Below are 25,197 nucleotides of genomic sequence, written 5' to 3'. Positions count from 1 at the left end.
GTTCACAGTCAGTGAAGGACGCAGTATCTCAAAGATGTTCAGGCTGCTTTGTGTGGGGTGTAATGTTTGTGGGCTTTTTCTGTGTTTTTTTTTTTTTTTGATGGCAGGCTGTAGTTGGATCTAATTGAACAGTGTTCCGAAGTAGAAACAAGACCTTTGGAATTAAGCTATCGCTCTGCATCGGCGTAATGTTGGATTTTTTTTTTTTTCTCTTTTTAGATGCCGAGAGATGAGATGTGCAGGGTGACGTAGGGGAGCCGAGAGGAGCGCTGTACGGAGGTGGCTCGGCATGTGGCATTAGAGGGAAGATGTGACTGGCGCCTCTATGAATACAATTGGGTACTTTTTTTTTCATGTGAATGAAGACAGAAGATAGGAGTTGATGGTGTGGCGGTTTGGCAGAAGCGCAGTGGTAATGTTGTGTTTCTTGGTCTCTTAGGTGCTGTGAATAACTATCATTGCAGCCTCGGACTCCGGAATCGGCGCAGAGCGGGCAAGCAGAACGCCACGGCATTCGGGAGGCTGAGCGTGTCGTCGAAGAGGTTGGCATCTCCTCTCAGGATGCTTATTGCTGGTGCTGTGGCGGCCTCTGGGATTATGTTTTATTTTCCTTTTGCAGAGGAAGAGGAGGAACCTGGTGACTGCGGAAATGTATCGGATGGCTGGTTTTTGCGGACCGCATCGAAGAAGGATTCAGATGGCTGGCCCTCCAAAAGCTAAGTTGACAGTCAGGCGCCGGAGAGGGGCCGAGGTGGACAATTGCAAAATGGGGTCTTTGACGTTAGCGTAGTGGCGAGGGCTGTCCCGGGGCACAGTCATATTTAGGAAGGTAAAGGATGTTGCTTACTGCTCAGTGTGACGCTAGCGTGTCCCGGGCAGGGCAGTTCCAGCCCGTGCGTGTTGTCATGTCGTTCATGTGGTCTGTGTTGTGTATCTTCGCCCCTTCTTGGGTCTCGAGGTCATCTTTGAGCTCCAGGAGCACGACGTGGGGCCCTGGGCGTCATCCTTAGGGTCTCGAATGCTTGGGCCTGTGGGCGTAGCACCATTCATCTGATGCTCTTCTTGCGTTAGCATCTTAAAGCGTGCATCAATCTTGCCTCTCGGAAGTTTCTGGACGGCCCACTTCCACGTCTGGGAGTTCTTCCCTGCGTCGTTACGTTCTTAGGTCTTGAAGCCAGACTTCCTGCACGTCCATCTTAGCGGGCTCGACAGTCCATTCTTATTACGTACCATCACGTTCTACAGTTTGCTTCAGGGGGTTCCGTAGAGCGTCTTCATGTTGACATCATCACGATCCCACAGATTTTCTTGCACGACGGTGACTTTGGTCCCCGTGTCATCTTTCTTGCTGAGAGTTTTCTCTCATCTTTGAGGCGTGTCGTTCGTAGCGTTCCGTGTAGTGTCTGTCCGTAACCGTGAGTGTTTGGCTCGGGGCTGCCCTGCCTGGGCACGTAGTGTCCAGGGTGGGCGGAATCCTGTGGAGAGTCTATATGTAGTACATGAATCCCAGTAGATCGGGGCAAAGGTGTTAGAGTTATCTCAGGGTAGCCATTGGGAGGCTGTGTAGACACCTCTTCTGTTTTGTTTGGGAAGAGCAGAGGCATGTTGGAAAGGCAATACAGCAGCAGTGAAGAAGAGTTCATGTGGAAGAGGGTACAGCTGGTTTTGGTGCGGATTTTTTTTTTTGTAATTTTCTTTGTGTACGGTTGTATTTGGACCTTAGATGGTATTTGTAAAAAGGTGCAAGGCTTTTTGTTGTTATGACTCTATTGCTCTGCCTCAGGGTGATTTCTCTGATGTCGTTCTTGCAGATGCAACAGGACAAGCTTGGCGGGGCAGCGTAGGAGAGGAGAGCAATGTAAGAAGGTGAGTCAGCACGTGGTATTAGAGAGAAGATGTGGCTCTGAGTACTGTATGTATTGGTTCTTTCCAATTTGAAGTTTTGAAGCAATGAATGACATGGGATGTGGGGATGGGGATGAGTCAGTCACTTCAGCCCACCCGCCGCTGCTGACCTTATCACATCTGCCTCAGAGGGAGCAACTTTCAAGTTTTAAAGCAACCCATGTCTGTTGGGTTTTATGGGTGGTTTGCGAGCCTTCAGGTTGCACGCCTCGGGGGAGGATGGGCGGGCAAGGTGAGGGAGTGGGAGATGGGGAATTTGGTAGGGTTTTGGGCAGTATCTCGGCATGTGTTTCTTCGGTTGGTGTGACATGCAGGGTCAGAGGGGCGATGCTGCACACCCACTGAGTAGTCCCAGCAAGTGAGGCGGTTGTGGACACGTTGGCGTCTAATAGCCCAGTGCTACATTGCGGCTCAGGGGAGTGTTTGTCTTTGGTTTTGCAGGCGCCGCAGGCATCCGGAGCCGGACGAGCGTTGGAGGTGAGCTGGGTAGCAGAGAGGTAGCGCATGGGGGTGGTGGTTTCCCGTAAGCTCAACAGTAATATTGTGTGTCTTGGGTGTTTTAGGTGCCAGAACCGGAGTGTGCCACAAAGTCCAAACCCAGAATCCATGCGGAGCAGGTGAGCAGAAGGGTACGGCGCGTGTGATGCGGGGTACAGTTGCAGTACAACTTAGTGTTGATGGACGTGATGGTGCCTGATGGCACCATTTTGTGCAAATCGGGATTACGTTGCTCGGTAACTTCCTTGACTGCCATTTGAGATGGTCTTGTGTCGTACGCTTAAGAATTTGGTTCCGTACTATGTTCTTGTATATTTGAAATAGTATTGCTCCGCCTCACTCAGTATCGGTTTCGCATCGTGTTGCCCCGTCACGCTCTTGATTGCTCTGTGTTCTATTCTGGCATCGTACCACACCGTGTTGCGTGGTTTTTTTTTTTTAATCGGTTGTTCTTTGACTGTGTAATGCCTTGTACCGCCCTCTATTGCGTTATGTCTCGTGTTATATTGCCCCGTCGTAGCCTTGACTGCCTTCTGATCTGTTCGGGCCTCGTACCACGCTGTATTGCGGGTTTTTTAATCGGTTGTTCTTCATCTGGCTTTCTAATGCCTTGTACCGCCCTGTATTGTGTAACATCTTGCATTATATTGCCCCGTCATAGTCTCGACTGCCTTCTGATCCACTCTGGCATCGCACCGCACTGTATTGTGTGGTTTTTAATCGGTTCTTCTTTATTTGACTGTGTAATGCCTTGTACTGCTGCGTATTGTGTTACTTCTCATGTTATAGTGTGCTGTCGTTGTCTTGACTGCCTTCTGATGTTTTCTGGTATTACAGTTGAACGTATGCTGGGTTTCTTAATCGGTTGTTCTTCGTTTGGCTGCATGTTGCCTTGTTACCACCTGGTATGGTGTTGTGTCTTGCATTGTATTGCCCTGTCACTGTCTCGACGGTCATTTTACACGTTCCGTCCTAGGACCGCGCTGTATTGTGAATTCTTTCATGGGTTGTTGTTTCCTTGACTGTGTCGCCTGGTAGGGCCCCGTATCGCGTTACGTCTTGCCTTGTATTGCTCTGTCATTGTGGTGACCGACATCTGATATATTCTACCGTTGTATGGCACCGTACCGTCAATTCTTTCATTGTCTGCTCTGCATTTGATTGTATGTTGCCTTGTACTGCCCTGTGTAAGGTTAGATCTTGCATGGTGTTGCCCTGTCGTTGTCTTGCCAGTTATTTTAGAGTCTCTGGCACAGTATTGTGCAATTTTTAACCGGTTGTTCTGTATTTGACCGCTGTTGCGATGTCACCCCCCTTTTTCCTCTAGGCTGCTGCTCGAGCTATAACGACCAGCAGGAGTCGCTACGAGTGGCACTTGAACTTTGTGGGGTGGCTGGCACCAGAGTCAAGACACTGTGAGTCAGTTAGCTTGCTGTAGACCTAGCGGACAGACCAAGAGCCCTTTGAGCTTCCTTGCAAGGCAGCGGCCTGTTTGCCAGCGTTTCCCGGGGACACTCACTTAAGGTTCTGCTCCTCTAGGTTGAGAGAAGCCTTGCCGCAACAGATTCTGGGTAAGTGACTAACAGCATGCCAGACTTTGCCATCTTAGCTGAGCGATACGAAGGGTTTGATCACGCAGATATGATCCTTTAGAGGTGAACCGTTGCCCAAGTCCGGGGCGAGGATGGGATCCAGCCGCACCTAGACTCCTCTCGGAGAAGGAGTTTAGAAAGCAAGGGGGTCCTTTCCGAGCCTCGTGACTCAACGGGAGGGTCTCCCAGACAGCGTGTCAGACCCTGGCCCTGAGGCAGTAAATGACCCGGGGTGCGTGGCCATATGGAACCTGGTAAAGTGCCATCACGTGCGCTGCTACCTTTAGTGAATCAAAGTGAACAAACAAACAAGTTATGTTTGTTAATGTTTCTCTACCTCTCTCTTAGGAGTGAATTTTATCATTGCGCCCGCCACAACTGCATATGGCCTGTGTTACATCTTGCATTGCATTGCCCTGTCGTCTTGACGGTCACGTTAGAGAATCTGTCCTAGGTCTGGACTGTAGTTTGATGTCTCTCATGGGTTCTGATGTGGCTGTGTATTGCCTTGTCCGGCCCCGTGTGGTGTTACGTCTTCCATTGTATTGCTCTGTTGTTGTCTTGATTGTCATCTGATCTATTCTGCCGTTGTAGGCCACCATATTGTCACTTCCTTCATCAGCTGTTTTTTATGAGCCATGTAAAGGGTTGACGGCACAGACATAATCCTTTAGAGGTGAACCGTTGCCCAAGTCCGGGGCTAGGAATTGGATCCAGCCGCACCTAGACTCCTCTCCGAGAAGGAGTTTAGAAAGCAAGGGGGTCCTCTCCGAGCTAGGAATTGGATCCAGCCGCACCTAGACTCCTCTCCGAGAAGGAGTTTAGAAAGCAAGGGGGTCCTTTCCGAGCCTCGTGACTCAACGGGAGGGTCTCCCTGACAGCTCGTCTGACCCTGGCCCCTAGGCAGGAAATAATCCAGGGTCCGTGGCCACGGAACCTGATAAAGCGCCGTCATGCGCACTGCTGCCTTTGGAGAATCACTGTGTTGATGTTTCTGAATGTTTCTCTACTTTTCTCTTAGGAGTGAAGTGAATGGCTCCACCTGCCACAACTGCATATTGCCTTGTCCGGCCCCGTGTTGGGTTACGTCTTGCCTTGTATTGCCCTATCGTTGTCATGATTGCCACCTGACCCATGGTGTCATAGTAGTGCACTGCATTGTGAATTTTTTGACTGTCTGTTATTTATTTGACTGAGTATTGGCTGGCAGTGGCCTGTATTGTGTTATCTTGCACCGTATTGCCCTGTATTTGCCGTGACTGCCCTCTGAGACTTCCTGAGATCGTAGGGCGCTCTGTTGTGGGTTTTGTAATTGGCTGTTCTTTGTGTGACTGTGTATTGCTTTGTGCTGCCCTGTATTGTGTTACAGCTCGTGTTGCATTACTCTGTCATTGTTTTGACTGCGTTTTGGGACAGTGTCATAGTGCTGCACTGGATTATGGGTATTTTAACTGTTCTTGACTTGGCTGCGCGTTGCCTTTTACTGCTCTGTGTGATGTTAGGTCTTGCACTGTATTGGTCTGTCGTTGTCTTGGCTGTTACTTTGGACTGTCTGGGATTGTACTTATTTATTGTGAAAGTTCCATTGGTTGTTCCTTATTTGACTGCTGGGGTGGTGCGGGCGCCCCTTCGTTTTGGCGCCCCAATCATCCATGGAGTTGCTCTGAGTGGTACTTGAAGTTGGGGGATGGTTGGCAACACAGTGGGGACCTAGATATTTTGTTCCTGTGCTGATGTGACTATAAGTCAATTAGCTTACCCCATAAATAGTGGACAGCCCAAGAGCCTTTTGACTTCTGCATGGCAGGGGCCTCCGTGCCAGGATCTCCCCTTGAGCAGGGACGCTCAATTAAGGTTCTGCTCCTCGAGATAGAGATGCCTTGCCGCAACAGATTCTCAGTAAGTGACTAATAGCATACAAAACCTTGTAGCCTTAGCTCAGTGATATAAAGGGTCGATGGCGCAGATACAATCCTTTAGAGGTGAACCGTTGCCTAAGTCCGGGGCTAGGAATTGGATCCAGCCGCACCTAGACTCCTCTCCGAGAAGGAGTTTAGAAAGCAAGGGCGTCCTTTCCGAGCCTCGTGACTCAACGGGAGGGTCTCCCTGACAGCTTGTCTGACCCTGGCCCCTAGGCAGTAAATAATCCGGGGTGCGTGGCCATATGGAATCTGGTAAAGCGCCGTCACATGCGCTGCTGCCTTTGGAGAATCACTGTGTTGATGTTTCTGAATGTTTCACCGCTTCTCTCTTAGAAGCGAAGTTAGCCGCTCGGCCTGCCACAACTGCGTATTGCCTTGTCCGGCCCTGTATGGCATCACGTTTGGCATTGTATTGTCCTCTATTTGCCCGGACTGCCATCTGATCTGTTCCGGCATTGTACTGGTGTGTATTGTGGGTTTTTTAATCGGTTTTGCGTTATTTGAATGCGTATTGCCCTGTCTAGTGTTGTATCTTGCATTGTACTGCCCCGTCATTCCGTTCACTGTCACTTTAGATGTTCTGGGATTGCAGCGATCCGTATTGTGCAGGTTTTATTCGTTAGTCTGTGTTTGACCGTGTATTGCCTTGTTACCACCTTGTATTGTGTTGCGGCTTGCATTGTATCGCCATGTTATTGTTCTGAGTGCCATCTGATACATTTTGGTGTTGTACAGCCCTGCATTGTTACGTCTTCCATTGTATAGCTCTGTCACTGCCTCGACTGCTGTCTCACGCGTTTTGGCATTGCATCGCACGGTATTGCGGGATACTTAATCAGTTATTTATTTGACCGTGTATTTCACTGTACTGCCCTGTATTGCGTTATTTCTTGCCTTGTATTGCTCTGTCATTGTCTTGACTGGCATCTCCATTTATTTTTGTTTTCTCCCGCACTGTATTGCGGTTCTTCTAATTGGTTGGTATTTAGTTGACTGCGTCTTCAGTTCTACTCTGTCGTGTAATGTTGCATCTTGGATCGTGTCGCCCTATAGTTGTTTTGACTGCCACCCGAGACCGTGTGGGATCGTACTGCACCGTATTGTGGCGTTTTGATGGGTTGTTTCCTATATTATTCTGTATCGTGTTGTAGCAACCTGTATTGTGTTACATTGTGCGTTGTGTTGCCATGAAATAGTCTTAACTGTCCTTTTACACTCTCTGGGGTTGTACCGCACCGAACTGAGGGTGTTTTTGATCGGCTGTTCTATATTTGACTACGTATTGCTTTGTACTGCCCTGTATTTTCCTGAGTCTTGCGTCGTATTGCCCTCTCACCGTGCTGCGAGCCATCTGATGTATTTTGGCGTTGACAGGCACTGTATTGAGGGCTTCTTAGGCTGTTGTACTCTATTTGACCGTGCATCAATTTTGTGATCGGTCATTCCCTATTTGACTGTGTATTGGCCTTGTACTGCCCTGTGTAAAGTTACGTCTCGCATTGTATTGCCCTGTCATAGTATTGCCTGTCATAGTCTGTCATAGCACCAGGATGTGCCCTTGAGCGGGGACGCTTGCTTCAGGTTCTGCTCCTCAAGGCTGAGAGATCCCTTGCCGCAACAGAGTCTCGGTAAGTGACTAATACCACGCTAAACCTCGTAGCCTTAGCTCAGTGATATAAAGGGTTGATGGCGCGGATACAATCCTTTAGAGGTGAACCGGTGCCCAAGTCCAGGGCTAGGAATTGGATCCAGCCGCACTTAGACTGCTCTTCAAGAAGGAGTTTAGAAAGCAAGGGGGTTGTGGCTCAACGGGAGGGTCTCCCTAACAGCTCGTCTGACCCTGGCCCCTGTGCAATAAATGATCTGGGGTACGTGGCCACGGAACCTGGTAAAGGGATGTTACGTTCACTGCTGCCTTTGTCGAAACACTGTGTTGATGTTTCTAAATGTTTCTCTACTTCTCTCAGGACTGAAGTGAATCGCTCCACCCGCCACAACTGCATATTGCCTTGTCCGGCCCCGTATTGGGTTACCTCTCGCCTTGTATTGCCCTGTCCTTCTTTTGGTTGCCATCTGACCCATGTGAATTCACTGCACTGTGAATTTTGTGACTGTCTGTTATTTATTTGACTGAGTATTGCCTTGTACTGCCTTGTGTACTGCGACGTAGTGCTTTGTCTTGCCCTGTAATTGCCTTGACTGCCATCCGAGATGTTTTGAGATCGTACGGCAGCGTAGTGCGGGTTTTCTGGTCAGCTGTTCTCTATTTGACTGTGTACGGCCTTGCGCTGCCCTGCACGGTGTTCTGTCTCGCGTTGTCATTGTCTCGACCGACATGTGGGATTGTTTGCCATTGTTTGCCAGTGTGGTTTGGGTATTGTAGTTTACTGTTCTTCATTTGACTGCGTATTGCCTTGTACTGACCTGTATAACGTTATGTCTTGCACTGCATTGCCCTGGCATTGTCTTGACCGACATCTGAGACGGTCTGGCATTGTACTGTACTGTATTGGGAGTCTTGTAATTTGCTCTAATTTATTTGTCTGCGAATCGGGTTGTACTGCCCTGTATACTGTAACGTGTGGCATTGTACCGCCTGTCACTGGCTTAACGGTGGCTTTAGAGATTCTATCGTAAGACCGCACTCCGTTGTGAATTTCTCTATTGCTGATTCTGTGACGGCGTATTGCCTCGCACGGCCCAGTACTGTGTTACGCTTGACGTTGCATCACTCTGTCATTGTCTTCAATGAGATGTGACACTTGGTAACATACGATGGCACTGTATTGCCAATTTTTCCAGTGGCTATGCTTAATTTGAGCATGTATTGATGTGTAGCGCTCTGTATGATGTTAAGTCGTACACTGTCTTGACTTAATAATAGAAATGCTAGAGGCTGGCGTGGTGCCAAGTGGGAAAGGGTGGCTGTGAGACTCTGAAGGCAGCAGGAAAGCCCGCAGCCCGAGGTGGTGCCGCCGCGCCAGCCTCCAAACCATTTTCCGGTAGGGCCGCGGCTCTGGCGACAGCTCCCACGCCGGAAGAGCCAGGAGGGAAAGCCATGCCTCGCTGGAAAGCTCTTTGGCAGCCGCTCGCGTGGCCCCACAGCCCGTGGGGCTGCGGGCTTTGCGGCGGCCGTCAGCCTCCACGCCACCGGCGCCCATGTGGCGCCGCCGCACCACGCTGCGAAGCATTTTCTGGTAGGGCCGTGGCTCTGGCGACAGCTCCCACGCCCGAAGAGCCAGGAGGGAAAGCCGTGCCTCGTTGGAAAGCTCTTTGGCAGCCGCTCGCGTGGCCCCACAGCCCGTGGGGCTGCGGGCTTTGCGGCGGCCGTCAGCCTCGGAGCCACCAGCGCCCACGTGGCGCCGCCGCGCCAGCCTGCGAAGCATTTTCCGGTAGGGCCGCAACTCCGGCGACAGCTCCCACGCCCGAAGAGCCAGCAGGGAAAGCCGTGCCTCGTTGGAAAGCTCTTTGGCAGCCGCTCGCGTGGCCCCACAGCCCGTGGGGCTGCGGGCTTTGCGGCGGCCGTCAGCCTCGGAGCCACCGGCGCCCACCAGCTACAGCCGCGCCAGCCTGCGAAGCATTTTCCGGTAGGGCCGCGTCTCTGGCGACAGCTCCCACGCCCGAAGAGCCAGGAGGGAAAGCCGTGCCTCGTTGGAAAGCTCTTTGGCAGCCGCTCGCGTGGCCCCACAGCCCGTGGGGCTGCGGGCTTTGTGGCGGCCGTCAGCCTCCCCGCCACCGGCGCCCACCAGGTGCAGCCGCGCCAGCCTGCGAAGCATTTTCCTGTAGGGCCGCGGCTCTGGCGACAGCTCCCATGCCCGAAGAGCCAGGAGGGAAAGCCGTGCCTCGTTGGAAAGCTCTTTGGCAGCCGCTCGCGTGGCCCCACAGCCCGTGGGGCTGCGGGCTTTGCGGCGGTTGTCAGCCTCGGAGCCACCGGCGCCCACGTGGCGCCGCCGCACCAGCCTGCGAAGCATTTTCCGGTAGGGCTGCGGCTCTGGCGACAGCTCCCACGCCCGAAGAGCCAGGAGGGAAAGCCATGCCTCGTTGGAAAGCTCTTTGGCAGCCGCTCGCCTGGCGAAACAGCCCGTGCGGCTGCGGGCTTTGCGGCGGCCGTCAGCCTCGGAGCCACCGGCGCCCACGTGGCGCCGCCCCACCAGCCTGCGAAGCATTTTCCGGTAGGGCCGCAACTCTGGCGACAGCTCCCACGCCCGAAGAGCCAGGAGGGAAAGCCGTGCCTCGTTGGAAAGCTCTTTGGCAGCCGATCGCGTGGCCCCACAGCCCGTGGGGCTGCGGGCTTTGTGGCGGCCGTCAGCCTCCCCGCCACTGGCGCCCACCAGGTGCAGCCGCGCCAGCCTGCGAAGCATTTTCCGGTAGGGCTGCGGCTCTGGCGACAGCTCCCACGCCCGAAGAGCAGGGAGGGAAAGCCGTGCCTCGTTGGAAAGCTCTTTGGCAGCCGCTCGCCTGGCGAAACAGCCCGTGGGGCTGCGGGCTTTGCGGCGGCCGTCAGCCTCGGAGACACCGACGCCCACGTGGCGCCGCCGCGCCAGCCTGCGAAGCATTTTCCGGTAGGGCCGCAACTCCGGCGACAGCTCCCACGCCCGAAGAGCCAGCAGGGAAAGCCGTGCCTCGTTGGAAAGCTCTTTGGCAGCCGCTCGCGTGGCCCCACAGCCCGTGGGGCTGCGGGCTTTGCGGCGGCCGTCAGCCTCAGCGCCACCGGCGCCCACCAGCTACAGCCGCGCCAGCCTGCGAAGCATTTTCCGGTAGGGCCGCGTCTCTGGCGACAGCTCCCACGCCCGAAGAGCCAGGAGGGAAAGCCGTGCCTCGTTGGAAAGCTCTTTGGCAGCCGCTCGCGTGGCCCCACAGCCCGTGGGGCTGCGGGCTTTGTGGCGGCCGTCAGCCTCCCCGCCACCGGCGCCCACCAGGTGCAGCCGCGCCAGCCTGCGAAGCATTTTCCTGTAGGGCCGCGGCTCTGGCGACAGCTCCCATGCCCGAAGAGCCAGGAGGGAAAGCCGTGCCTCGTTGGAAAGCTCTTTGGCAGCCGCTCGCGTGGCCCCACAGCCCGTGGGGCTGCGGGCTTTGCGGCGGTTGTCAGCCTCGGAGCCACCGGCGCCCACGTGGCGCCGCCCCACCAGCCTGCGAAGCATTTTCCGGTAGGGCCGGAGCTCTGACGACAGCTCCCACGCCCGAAGAGCCAGGAGGGAAAGCCATGCCTCGTTGGAAAGCTCTTTGGCAGCCGCTCGCCTGGCGAAACAGCCCGTGCGGCTGCGGGCTTTGCGGCGGCCGTCAGCCTCGGAGCCACCGGCGCCCACGTGGCGCCGCCCCACCAGCCTGCGAAGCATTTTCCGGTAGGGCCGCGTCTCTGGCGACAGCTCCCAGGCCCGAAGAGCCAGGAGGGAAAGCCGTGCCTCGTTGGAAAGCTCTTTGGCAGCCGATCGCGTGGCCCCACAGCCCGTGGGGCTGCGGGCTTTGTGGCGGCCGTCAGCCTCCCCGCCACTGGCGCCCACCAGGTGCAGCCGCGCCAGCCTGCGAAGCATTTTCCTGTAGTGCCGCGGCTCTGGCGACAGCTCCCACGCCCGAAGAGCCAGGAGGGAAAGTCGTGCCTCGTTGGAAAGCTCTTTGGCAGCCGCTCGCCTGGCGAAACAGCCTGTGGGGCTGCGGGCTTTGCGGCGGCCGTCAGCCTCAGCGCCACCGGCGCCCACCAGCTACAGCCGCGCCAGCCTGCGAAGCATTTTCCGGTAGGGCCGCGGCTCTGGCGACAGCTCCCACGCCCGAAGAGCCAGGAGGGAAAGCCGTGCCTCGTTGGAAAGCTCTTTGGCGGTTGCTCTCGTGACCCCACAGCCCGGGGGGCTGCGGGCTTTGCGGCGGCCGTCAGCCTCGCTGCCACCGGCGCCCACGTGGCGCCGCTGCGCCAGCCTGCGAAGCATTTTCCGGTAGGGCCGCGTCTCTGGCGACAGCTCCCACGCCCGAAGAGCCAGGAGGGAAAGCCATGCCTCGTTGGAAAGCTCTTTGGCAGCCGCTCGCGTGGCCCCACAGCCCGTGGGGCTGCGGGCTTTGCGGCGGCCGTCAGCCTCGGCGACACCAGCGCCCACGTGGCGCCGCCGCAACAGTCTGTGAAGCATTTTCCGGTAGGGCCGCGGCTCTGGCGACAGCTCCCAAGCCCGAAGAGCCAGGAGGGAAAGCCGTGCCTCGTTGGAAAGCTCTTTGGCAGCCGCTCGCCTGGCGAAACAGCCCGTGTGGCTGCGGGCTTTGCGGCGGCCGTCAGCCTCGCCGCCAACAGTGCCCACGTGGCGCTGCCGCGCCAGCTTGCGAAGCATTTTCCGGTAGGGCTGCGGCTCTGACGACAACTCCCAAGCCCGAAGAGCCAGGAAGGAAAGCCGTGCCTCGTTGGAAAGCTCTTTGGCAGCCGCTCGCGTGGCCCCACAGCCCGTGGGGCTGCGGGCTTTGCGGCGGCCGTCAGCCTCACCGCCAACGGTGCCCATGTGGCGCCGCCGCGCAAGTATGCAGAGCTTTTTGCGGTAGGGCCGCGACTCTGGCGACAGCTCCCACGCCCGAAGACCCAGGAGCGAAAGCCGTGCCTCGTTGGAAAGCTCTTTGGCAGCCGCTCGCGTGGCCCCACAGCCCGTGGGGCTGCGGGCTTAGTGGCGGCTGTCAACCTCCCCGCCACCGGCGCCCACCAGGTGCAGCCGCGCCAGCCTGCGAAGCATTTTCCGGTAGGGCCGCGGCTCTGGCGACAGCTCCCACGCCCGAAGAGCAGGGAGGGAAAGCCGTGCCTCGTTGGAAAGCTCTTTGGCAGCCGCTCGCGTGGCCCCACAGCCCGTGGGGCTGCGGGCTTTGCGGCGGCCGTCAGCCTCGGAGCCACCGACGCCCACGTGGCGCCGCCGCGCCAGCCTGCGAAGCATTTTCCGGTAGGGCCGCAACTCTGGCGACAGCTCCCACGCCCGAAGAGCCAGCAGGGAAAGCCGTGCCTCGTTGGAAAGCTCTTTGGCAGCCGCTCGCGTGGCCCCACAGCCCGTGGGGCTGCGGGCTTTGTGGCGGCCGTCAGCCTCCCCGCCACTGGCGCCCACCAGGTGCAGCCGCGCCAGCCTGCGAAGCATTTTCCTGTAGGGCCACGGCTCTGGCGACAGCTCCCACGCCCGAAGACCTAGGAGGGAAAGCCGTGCCTCGTTGGAAAGCTCTTTGGCAGCCGCTCGCGTGGCCTCACAGCCCGTGGGGCTGCAGGCTTTGCGGCGGCCGTCAGCCTCGGAGCCACCGGCGCCCACGTGGCACCGCCGCGCCAGCTTGCGAAGCATTTTCCAGTAGGGCCACGGCTCTGACGACAGCTCCCGCGCCCGAAGAGCAGGGAGGGAAAGCCATGCCTCGTTGGAAAGCTCTTTGGCAGCCGCTCGCGTGGCCCCACAGCCCGTGTGGCTGCGGGCTTTGTGGCGGCCGTCAGCCTCCCCGCCACCGGCGCCCACCAGGTGCAGCCGCGCCAGCCTGCGAAGCATTTTCCGGTAGGGCTGCGGCTCTGGCGACAGCTCCCACGCCCGAAGAGCAGGGAGGAAAAGCCATGCCTCGTTGGAAAGCTCTTTGGCAGCCTCTTGCGTGGCCCCACAGCCCGTGGGGCTGCGGGCTTTGCGGCGGCCGTCAGCCTCGGCGCCACCGGCGCCCACGTGGTACCGCCGCACCAGCTTGCGAAGCATTTTCCAGTAGGGCCACGGCTCTGACGACAACTCCCAAGCCCGAAGAGCGAGGAGGGAAAGCCGTGCGTCGTTGGAAAGCTCTTTGGCAGCCGCTTGCGTGGCCCCACAGCCCGTGGAGCTGCGGGCTTTGCGGCGGCCGTCAGCCTCGGCGCCACCGGCGCCCACGTGGTACCGCCGCACCAGCCTGCGAAGCATTTTCCGGTAGGGCTGCGGCTCTGGCGACAGCTCCCACGCCCGAAGAGCAGGGAGGGAAAGCCATGCCTCGTTGGAAAGCTCTTTGGCAGCCGCTCGCGTGGCCCCACAGCCCGTGGAGCTGCGGGCTTTGCGGCGGCCGTCAGCCACGGCGCCACCGGCGCCCACGTGGTACCGCCGCACCAGCCTGCGAAGCATTTTCCGGTAGGGCTGCGGTTCTGGCGACAGCTCCCACGCCCGAAGAGCAGGGAGGGAAAGCCATGCCTTGTTGGAAAGCTCTTTGGCAGCCGCTTGCGTGGCCCCACAGCCCGTGGAGCTGCGGGCTTTGCGGCGGCCATCAGCCTCGGAGCCACCGGCGCCTACGTGGCGCCGCCGCGCCAGCTTGCGAAGCATTTTCCAGTAGGGCCACGGCTCTGACGACAACTCCCAAGCCCGAAGAGCGAGGAGGGAAAGCCGTGCCTCGTTGGAAAGCTCTTTGGCAGCCGCTTGCGTGGCCCCACAGCCCGTGGAGCTGCGGGCTTTGCGGCGGCCGTCAGCCTCGGCGCCACCGGCGCCCACGTGGCGCCGCCGCACCAGCCTGCGAAGCATTTTCCGGTAGGGCCGCGGCTCTGGCGACAGCTCCCACGCCCGAAGAGCAGGGAGGGAAAGCCATGCCTTGTTGGAAAGCTCTTTGGCAGCCGCTCGCGTGGCCCCACAGCCCGTGGGGCTGCGGGCTTTGTGGCGGCCGTCAGCTTCGGAGCCACCAGCGCCTACGTGGCGCTGCCCCACCAGCCTGCGAAGCATTTTCCGGTAGGGCCGCGGCTCTGACGACAGCTCCCAATCACGAAGAGCGAGGAGGGAAAGCCGTGCCTCGTTGGAAAGCTCTTTGGCAGCCGCTTGCGTGGCCCCACAGCCCGTGGAGCTGCGGGCTTTGCGGCGGCCGTCAGCCTCGGCGCCACCGGCGCCCACGTGGCGCCGCCGCACCAGCCTGCGAAGCATTTTCCGGTAGGGCCGCGGCTCTGGCGACAGCTCCCACGCCCGAAGAGCAGGGAGGGAAAGCCGTGCCTCGTTGGAAAGCTCTTTGGCAGCCGCTCGCGTGGCCCCACAGCCCGTGGGGCTGCGGGCTTAGTGGCGGCTGTCAACCTCCCCGCCACCGGCGCCCACCAGGTGCAGCCGCGCCAGCCTGCGAAGCATTTTCCGGTAGGGCCGCGGCTCTGGCGACAGCTCCCACGCCCGAAGAGCAGGGAGGGAAAGCCGTGCCTCGTTGGAAAGCTCTTTGGCAGCCGCTCGCGTGGCCCCACAGCCCGTGGGGCTGCGGGCTTTGCGGCGGCCGTCAGCCTCGGAGCCACCGACGCCCACGTGGCGCCGCCGCGCCAGCCTGCGAAGCATTTTCCGGTAGGGCCGCAACTCTGGCGACAGCTCCCACGCCCGAAGAGCCAGCAGGGAAAGCCGTGCCTCGTTGGAAAGCTCTTTGGCAGCCGCTCGCGTGGCCCCACAGCCCGTGGGGCTGCGGGCTTTGTGGCGGCCGTCAGCCTCCCCGCCACTGGCGCCCACCAGGTGCAGCCGCGCCAGCCTGCGAAGCATTTTCCTGTAGGGCCACGGCTCTGGCGACAGCTCCCACGCCCGAAGACCTAGGAGGGAAAGCCGTGCCTTGTTGGAAAGCTCTTTGGCAGCCGCTCGCGTGGCCCCACAGGCCGTGGGGCTGCGGGCTTTGTGGCGGCCGTCAGCCTCCCCGCCACCGGCGCCCACCAGGTGCAGCCGTGCCAGCCTGCGAAGAATTTTCCGGTAGGGCCGCGGCTCTGGCGACAGCTCCCACGCCCGAAGAGCGAGGAGGGAAAGCCATGCCTCGTTGGAAAGCTCTTTGGCAGCTGCTCGCGTGGCCCCACAGCCCGTGGGGCTGCGGGATTTGCGGCGGCCGTCAGCCTCAGCGCCACCGGCGCCTACCAGCTACAGCCGCGCCAGCCTGCGAAGCATTTTCCGGTAGGGCCGCGGCTCTGGCGACAGCTCCCACGCCCGAAGAGCCAGGAGGGAAAGCCGTGCCTCGTTGGAAAGCTCTTTGGCAGCCGCTCGCGTGGCCTCACAGCCCGTGGGGCTGCAGGCTTTGCGGCGGCCGTCAGCCTCGGAGCCACCGGCGCCCACGTGGCACCGCCGCGCCAGCTTGCGAAGCATTTTCCAGTAGGGCCACGGCTCTGACGACAGCTCCCGCGCCCGAAGAGCAGGGAGGGAAAGCCATGCCTCGTTGGAAAGCTCTTTGGCAGCCGCTCGCGTGGCCCCACAGCCCGTGTGGCTGCGGGCTTTGTGGCGGCCGTCAGCCTCCCCGCCACCGGCGCCCACCAGGTGCAGCCGCGCCAGCCTGCGAAGCATTTTCCGGTAGGGCTGCGGCTCTGGCGACAGCTCCCACGCCCGAAGAGCAGGGAGGAAAAGCCATGCCTCGTTGGAAAGCTCTTTGGCAGCCTCTTGCGTGGCCCCACAGCCCGTGGGGCTGCGGGCTTTGCGGCGGCCGTCAGCCTCGGCGCCACCGGCGCCCACGTGGTACCGCCGCACCAGCTTGCGAAGCATTTTCCAGTAGGGCCACGGCTCTGACGACAACTCCCAAGCCCGAAGAGCGAGGAGGGAAAGCCGTGCGTCGTTGGAAAGCTCTTTGGCAGCCGCTTGCGTGGCCCCACAGCCCGTGGAGCTGCGGGCTTTGCGGCGGCCGTCAGCCTCGGCGCCACCGGCGCCCACGTGGTACCGCCGCACCAGCCTGCGAAGCATTTTCCGGTAGGGCTGCGGCTCTGGCGACAGCTCCCACGCCCGAAGAGCAGGGAGGGAAAGCCATGCCTCGTTGGAAAGCTCTTTGGCAGCCGCTCGCGTGGCCCCACAGCCCGTGGAGCTGCGGGCTTTGCGGCGGCCGTCAGCCACGGCGCCACCGGCGCCCACGTGGTACCGCCGCACCAGCCTGCGAAGCATTTTCCGGTAGGGCTGCGGTTCTGGCGACAGCTCCCACGCCCGAAGAGCAGGGAGGGAAAGCCATGCCTTGTTGGAAAGCTCTTTGGCAGCCGCTTGCGTGGCCCCACAGCCCGTGGAGCTGCGGGCTTTGCGGCGGCCATCAGCCTCGGAGCCACCGGCGCCTACGTGGCGCCGCCGCGCCAGCTTGCGAAGCATTTTCCAGTAGGGCCACGGCTCTGACGACAACTCCCAAGCCCGAAGAGCGAGGAGGGAAAGCCGTGCCTCGTTGGAAAGCTCTTTGGCAGCCGCTTGCGTGGCCCCACAGCCCGTGGAGCTGCGGGCTTTGCGGCGGCCGTCAGCCTCGGCGCCACCGGCGCCCACGTGGCGCCGCCGCACCAGCCTGCGAAGCATTTTCCGGTAGGGCCGCGGCTCTGGCGACAGCTCCCACGCCCGAAGAGCAGGGAGGGAAAGCCATGCCTTGTTGGAAAGCTCTTTGGCAGCCGCTCGCGTGGCCCCACAGCCCGTGGGGCTGCGGGCTTTGTGGCGGCCGTCAGCCTCGGAGCCACCAGCGCCTACGTGGCGCTGCCCCACCAGCCTGCGAAGCATTTTCCGGTAGGGCCGCGGCTCTGACGACAGCTCCCAATCACGAAGAGCCAGGAGGGAAAGCCGTGCCTCGTTGGAAAGCTCTTTGGCAGCCGCTCGTGTGGCCCCACAGCCCGTGGGGCTGCGGGCTTTGCGGCGGCCGTCAGCCTTTGCGCCACCGGCGCCCACGTGGCGCCGTCGCACGAGCCTGCGAAGCATTTTCCGGTAGGGCTGCGGCTCTGGCGACAGCTCCCACGCCCGAAGAGCCAGGAGGGAAAGCCATGCCTCGTTGGAAAGCTCTTTGGCAGCCGCTCGCGTGGCCCCACAGCCCGTGGGGCTGCGGGCTTTGCGGCGACCATCAGCCTCCCCGCCACCGGCGCCCACCAGGTGCAGCCGCGCCAGCCTGCGAAGAATTTTCCGGTAGGGCCGCGGCTCTGGCGACAGCTCCCACGCCCGAAGAGCCAGGAGGGAAAGCCATGCCTCGTTGGAAAGCTCTTTGGCAGCCGCTCGCGTGGCCCCACAGCCCGTGGGGCTGCGGGCTTTGCGGCGGCCGTCAGCCTCAGCGCCACCGGCGCCTACCAGCTACAGCCGCGCCACCCTGCGAAACATTTTCCGGTAGGGCCACGGCTCTGGCGACAGCTCCCACGCCCGAAGAGCAGGGAGGAAAAGCCATGCCTCGTTGGAAAGCTCTTTGGCAGCCTCTTGCGTGGCCCCACAGCCCGTGGGGCTGCGGGCTTTGCGGCGGCCGTCAGCCTCGGCGCCACCGGCGCCCACGTGGTACCGCCGCACCAGCTTGCGAAGCATTTTCCAGTAGGGCCACGGCTCTGACGACAACTCCCAAGCCCGAAGAGCGAGGAGGGAAAGCCGTGCGTCGTTGGAAAGCTCTTTGGCAGCCGCTTGCGTGGCCCCACAGCCCGTGGAGCTGCGGGCTTTGCGGCGGCCGTCAGCCTCGGCGCCACCGGCGCCCACGTGGTACCGCCGCACCAGCCTGCGAAGCATTTTCCGGTAGGGCTGCGGCTCTGGCGACAGCTCCCACGCCCGAAGAGCAGGGAGGGAAAGCCATGCCTCGTTGGAAAGCTCTTTGGCAGCCGCTCGCGTGGCCCCACAGCCCGTGGAGCTGCGGGCTTTGCGGCGGCCGTCAGCCACGGCGCCACCGGCGCCCACGTGGTACCGCCGCACCAGCCTGCGAAGCATTTTCCGGTAGGGCTGCGGTTCTGGCGACAGCTCCCACGCCCGAAGAGCAGGGAGGGAAAGCCATGCCTTGTTGGAAAGCTCTTTGGCAGCCGCTTGCGTGGCCCCACAGCCCGTGGAGCTGCGGGCTTTGCGGCGGCCATCAGCCTCGGAGCCACCGGCGCCTACGTGGCGCCGCCGCGCCAGCTTGCGAAGCATTTTCCAGTAGGGCCACGGCTCTGACGACAACTCCCAAGCCCGAAGAGCGAGGAGGGAAAGCCGTGCCTCGTTGGAAAGCTCTTTGGCAGCCGCTTGCGTGGCCCCACAGCCCGTGGAGCTGCGGGCTTTGCGGCGGCCGTCAGCCTCGGCGCCACCGGCGCCCACGTGGCGCCGCCGCACCAGCCTGCGAAGCATTTTCCGGTAGGGCCGCGGCTCTGGCGACAGCTCCCACGCCCGAAGAGCAGGGAGGGAAAGCCATGCCTTGTTGGAAAGCTCTTTGGCAGCCGCTCGCGTGGCCCCACAGCCCGTGGGGCTGCGGGCTTTGTGGCGGCCGTCAGCCTCGGAGCCACCAGCGCCTACGTGGCGCTGCCCCACCAGCCTGCGAAGCATTTTCCGGTAGGGCCGCGGCTCTGACGACAGCTCCCAATCACGAAGAGCCAGGAGGGAAAGCCGTGCCTCGTTGGAAAGCTCTTTGGCAGCCGCTCGTGTGGCCCCACAGCCCGTGGGGCTGCGGGCTTTGCGGCGGCCGTCAGCCTTTGCGCCACCGGCGCCCACGTGGCGCCGTCGCACGAGCCTGCGAAGCATTTTCCGGTAGGGCTGCGGCTCTGGCGACAGCTCCCACGCCCGAAGAGCCAGGAGGGAAAGCCGTGCCTCGTTGGAAAGCTCTTTGGCAGCCGCTCGCGTGGCCCCACAGCCCGTGGGGCTGCGGGCTTTGCGGCGACCATCAGCCTCCCCGCCACCGGCGCCCACCAGGTGCAGCCGCGCCAGCCTGCGAAGAATTTTCCGGTAGGGCCGCGGCTCTGGCGACAGCTCCCACGCCCGAAGAGCCAGGAGGGAAAGCCATGCCTCGTTGGAAAGCTCTTTGGCAGCCGCTCGCGTGGCCCCACAGCCCGTGGGGCTGCGGGCTTTGCGGCGGCCGTCAGCCTCAGCGCCACCGGCGCCTACCAGCTACAGCCGCGCCACCCTGCGAAACATTTTCCGGTAGGGCCACGGCTCTGGCGACAGCTCCCACGCCCGAAGAGCCAGGAGGGAAAGCCGTGCCTCGTTGGAAAGCTCTTTGGCAGCCGCTCGCGTGGCCTCACAGCCCGTGCGGCTGCGGGCTTTGCGGCGGCCGTCAGCCTCGGAGCCACCGGCGCCCACGTGGCGCCGCCGCGCCAGCTTGCGAAGCATTTTCCAGTAGGGCCACGGCTCTGACGACAGCTCCCGCGCCCGAAGAGCAGGGAGGGAAAGCCATGCCTCGTTGGAAAGCTCTTTGGCAGCCGCTCGCGTGGCCCCACAGCCCGTGGGGCTGCGGGCTTTGCGGCGACCGTCAGCCTCCCCGCCACCGGCGCCCACTAGGTGCAGCCGCGCCAGCCTGCGAAGCATTTTCCGGTAGGGCCGCGGCTTTGGCGACAGCTCCCACGCCCGAAGAGCAGGGAGGGAAAGCCATGCCTCGTTGGAAAGCTCTTTGGCAGCCGCTCGCGTGCCCCCACAGCCCGTGGGGCTGCGGGCTTTGCGGCGGCCGTCAGACTCGGCGCCACCGGCGCCCACGTGGCGCTGCCGCGCCGGCTTGCGAAGCATTTTCCGGTAGGGCCGCGGCTCTGACGACAGCTCCCAAGCCCGAAGAGCCAGGAGGGAAAGCCGTGCCTCGTTGGAAAGCTCTTTGGCGGCCGCTCGCGTGGCCCCACAGCCCGTGGGGCTGCGGGCTTTCCGGTGGACGTCAGCCTCAGCGACACCGGCGCCCACGTGGCGCCGCCAAGCCAGCCTGTGAAGCATTTTCCTGTAGGGCTGCGGCTCTGGCGACAGCTCCCACGCCTGAAGAGCCAGGAGGGAAAGCCGTGCCTCGTTGGAAAGCTCTTTGGCAGCCGCTCGCCTGGCGAAACAGCCTGTGGGGCTGCGGGCTTTGCGGCGGCCGTCAGCCTCGCTGCCACCGGCGCCCATGTGTCGCCGCCTCACCAGGCTGCGAAGCATTTTCCGGTAGGGCTGCGGCTCTGACGACAACTCCCAAGCCCGAAGAGCCAGGAGGGAAAGCCGTGCCTCGTTGGAAAGCTCTTTGGCAGCCGCTCGCGTGGCCCCACAGCCCGTGGGGCTGCGGGCTTTGCGGCGGTTGTCAGCCTCGGAGCCACCGGCGCCCACGTGGCGCCGCCCCACCAGCCTGCGAAGCATTTTCCGGTAGGGCCGCAACTCTGGCGACAGCTCCCAAGCCCGAAGAGCCAGGAGGGAAAGCCATGCCTCGTTGGAAAGCTCTTTGGCAGCCGCTCGCCTGGCGAAACAGCCCGTGCGGCTGCGGGCTTTGCGGCGGCCGTCAGCCTCGGAGCCACCGGCGCCCACGTGGCGCCGCCCCACCAGCCTGCGAAGCATTTTCCGGTAGGGCCGCAACTCTGGCGACAGCTCCCAAGCGCGAAGAGCCAGGAGGGAAAGCCGTGCCTCGTTGGAAAGCTCTTTGGCAGCCGCTCGCGTGGCCCCACAGCCCGTGGGGCTGCGGGCTTTGCGGCGGCCGTCAGCCTCACCGCCACCGGCGCCCACCAGCTACAGCCGCGCCAGCCTGCGAAGCATTTTCCGGTAGGGCCGCGGCTCTGGCGACAGTTCCCACGCCCGAAGAGCCAGGAGGGAAAGCCGTGCCTCGTTGGAAAGCTCTTTGGCAGCCGCTCGCGTGGCCCCACAGCCCGTGGGGCTGCGGGCTTTGTGGCGGCCGTCAGCCTCCCCGCCACCGGCGCCTACGTGGCGCTGCCGCGCCAGCTTGCGAAGCATTTTCCGGTAGGGCTGCGGCTCTGACGACAGCTCCCACGCCCGAAGAGCCAGGAGGGAAAGCCATGCCTCGTTGGAAAGCTCTTTGGCAGCCGCTCGCGTGGCCCCACAGCCCGTGGGGCTGCGGGCTTTGCGGCGGCCGTCAGCCTCGGAGCCACCAGCGCACACATGGCGCCGCCCCACCAGCCTGCGAAGCATTTTCCGGTAGGGCCGCAACTCTGGCGACAGCTCCCACGCCCGAAGAGCCAGGAGGGAAAGCCGTGCCTCGTTGGAAAGCTCTTTGGCAGCCTCTTCCGTGGCCCCACAGCCCGTGGGGCTGCGGGCTTTGTGGCGGCCGTCAGCCTCCCCGCCACTGGCGCCCACCAGGTGCAGCCGCGCCAGCCTGCGAAGCATTTTCCTGTAGGGCCGCGGCTCTGGCGACAGCTCCCACGCCCGAAGACCTAGGAGGGAAAGCCGTGCCTCGTTGGAAAGCTCTTTGGCAGCCGCTCGCGTGGCCCCACAGCCCGTGGGGCTGCGGGCTTTGCGGCGGCCGTCAGCCTCGGCCCCACCGGCGCCCACGTGGCGCCGCCCCACCAGCCTGCGAAGCATTTTCCGGTAGGGCCGCAACTCTGGCGACAGCTCCCAAGCCCGAAGAGCCAGGAGGGAAAGCCATGCCTCGTTGGAAAGCTCTTTGGCAGCCGCTCGCCTGGCGAAACAGCCCGTGCGGCTGCGGGCTTTGCTGCGGCCGTCAGCCTCGGAGCCACCGGCGCCCACGTGGCGCCGCCCCACCAGCCTGCGAAGCATTTTCCGGTAGGGCCGCAACTCTGGCGACAGCTCCCACGCCTGAAGAGCCAGGAGGGAAAGCCGTGACTCGTTGGAAAGCTCTTTGGCAGCCGCTCGCCTGGCGAAACAGCCTGTGGGGCTGCGGGCTTTGCGGCGGCCGTCAGTCTCGGAGCCACCGGCGCCCACGTGGCGCCGCCCCACCAGCCTGCGAAGCATTTTCCGGTAGGGCTGCAACTCTGGCGACAGCTCCCAAGCCCGAAGAGCCAGGAGGGAAAGCTGTGCCTCGTTGGAAAGCTCTTTGGCAGCCGATCGCGTGGCCCCACAGCCCGTGGGGCTGCGGGCTTTGTGGCGGCCGTCAGCCTCCCCGCCACCGGCGCCCACCAGGTGCAGCCGCGCCAGCCTGTGAAGCATTTTCCTGTAGGGCCGCGGCTCTGGCGACAGCTCCCAAGCCCGAAGAGCCAGGAGGGAAAGCCGTGCCTCGTTGGAAAGCTCTTTGGCAGCCGCTCGTTTGGCGAAACAGCCTGTGGGGCTGCGGGCTTTGCGGCGGCCGTCAGCCTCGCTGCCACCGGGGCCCACGTGGCGCCGCCGCGCCAGCCTGCGAAGCATTTTCCGGTAGGGCCGCGGCTCTGGCGACAGCTCCCACGCCCGAAGAGCCAGGAGGGAAAGCCGTGCCTCGTTGGAAAGCTCTGTGGCAGCCTCTTCCGTGGCCCCACAGCCCGTGGGGCTGCGGGCTTTGCGGCGGCCGTCAGCCTCTCCGCCATCGGTGCCCATGTGGCGCCGCCGTGCAAGTATGCAGAGCTTTTTGCGGTAGGGCCGCGACTCTTGCGACAGCTCCCACGCCCGAAGACTCAGGAGGGAAAGCCTTGCCTCGTTGGAAAGCTCTTTGGCAGCCGCTCGCGTGGCCCCACAGCCCGTGGGGCTGCGGGCTTTGCGGTGACCGTCAGTCTCCCCGCCACCGGCGCCCACCAGGTGCAGCCGCGCCAGCCTGCGAAGCATTTTCCTGTAGGGCCGCGGCTCTGGCGACAGCTCCCACGCCCGAAGAGCAGGGAGGGAAAGCCGTGCCTCGTTGGAAAGCTCTTTGGCAGCCGCTCGCCTGGCGAAACAGCCCGTGGGGCTGCGGGCTTTGCGGCGGCTGTCAGCCTCGGAGCCACCGACGCCCACGTGGCGCCGCTGCGCCAGCCTACGAAGCATTTTCCGGTAGGGCCGCGTCTCTGGCGACAGCTCCCACGCCCGAAGAGCCAGGAGGGAAAGCCGTGCCTCGTTGGAAAGCTCTTTGGCAGCCGCTCGCCTGGCGAAACAGCCTGTGGGGCTGCGGGCTTTGCTGCGGCCGTCAGCCTCGGAGCCACCGGCGCCCACGTGGCGCCGCCCCACCAGCCTGCGAAGCATTTTCCGGTAGGGCTGCAACTCTGGCGACAGCTCCCAAGCACGAAGAGCCAGGAGGGAAAGCCGTGCCTCGTTGGAAAGCTCTTTGGCAGCCGATCGCGTGGCCCCACAGCCCGTGGGGCTGCGGGCTTTGCGGCGGCCGTCAGCCTCCCCGCCACTGGCGCCCACCAGGTGCAGCCGCGCCAGCCTGCGAAGCATTTTCTGGTAGGGCCGCGGCTCTGGCGACAGCTCCCACGCCCGAAGACCTAGGAGGGAAAGCCGTGCCTCGTTGGAAAGCTCTTTGGCAGCCGCTCGCCTGGCGAAACAGCCTGTGGGGCTGCGGGCTTTGCGGCGGCCGTCATCCTCGCTGCCACCGGCGTCCACGTGGCGCCGCTGCGCTAGCCTACGAAGCATTTTCCGGTAGGGCCGCGTCTCTGGCGACAGCTCCCACGCCCGAAGAGCCAGGAGGGAAAGCCATGCCTCGTTGGAAAGCTCTTTGGCAGCCGCTCGCGTGGCCCCACAGCCCGTGGGGCTGCGGGCTTTGCGTCGGCCGTCAGCCTCAGCGCCACCGGCGCCCACCAGTTACAGCCGCGCCAGCCTGCGAAGCATTTTCCGGTAGGGCCGCGGCTCTGGCGACAGCTCCCACGCCCGAAGAGCCAGGAGGGAAAGCCGTGCCTCGTTGGAAAGCTCTTTGGCAGCCGCTCGCGTGGCCCCACAGCCCGTGGGGCTGCGGGCTTTGTGGCGGCCGTCAGCCTCCCCGCCACCGGCGCCTACGTGGCGCTGCCGCGCCAGCTTGCGAAGCATTTTCCGGTAGGGCTGCGGCTCTGGCGACAGCTCCCACGCCCGAAGAGCCAGGAGGGAAAGCCGTGCCTCGTTGGAAAGCTCTTTGGCAGCCGCTCGCGTGGCCCCACAGCCCATGGGGCTGCGGGCTTTGCGGCGGCCGTCAGCCTCGGCGCCACCGGCGCCCACGTGGTACCGCCGCACCAGCCTGCGAAGCATTTTCCGGTAGGGCTGCGGCTCTGGCGACAGCTCCCACGCCGGAAGAGCAGGGAGGGAAAGCCATGCCTCGTTGGAAAGCTCTTTGGCAGCCGCTCGCGTGGCCCCACAGCCCGTGTGGCTGCGGGCTTTGCGGCGGCCGTCAGCCTCGGAGCCACCAGCGCCCACGTGGCGCCGCCGCACGAGCCTGCGAAGCATTTTCCGGTAGGGCCGCGGCTCTGGCGACAGCTCCCATGCCCGAAGAGCCAGGAGGGAAAGCCATGCCTCGTTGGAAAGCTCTTTGGCAGCCGCTCGCGTGGCCCCACAGCCCGTGTGGCTGCGGGCTTTGCGGCGACCGTCAGCCTCCCCGCCACCGGCGCCCACCAGGTGCAGCCGCACCACCCTGCGAAGCATTTTCCGGTAGGGCCGCGGCTCTGGCGACAGCTCCCACGCCCGAAGAGCCAGGAGGGAAAGCCATGCCTCGTTGGAAAGCTCTTTGGCAGCCTCTTGCGTGGCCCCACAGCCCGTGGGGCTGCGGGCTTTGCGGCGGCCGTCAGCCTCGGCGCCACCGGCGCCCACGTGGCGCTGCCGCGCCAGCCTGCGAAGCATTTTCCGGTAGGGCTGCGGCTCTGACGACAGCTCCCACGCCCGAAGAGCCAGGAGGGAAAGCCGTGCCTCGTTGGAAAGCTCTTTGGCGGCCGCTCGCGT

The sequence above is a fragment of the Chroicocephalus ridibundus genome, chromosome 17 (assembly GCF_963924245.1).
Source record: "Chroicocephalus ridibundus chromosome 17, bChrRid1.1, whole genome shotgun sequence".
Classification (NCBI taxonomy): Eukaryota; Metazoa; Chordata; class Aves; order Charadriiformes; family Laridae; genus Chroicocephalus; species Chroicocephalus ridibundus.
Note: the sequence above shows the minus strand (reverse complement) of the source record.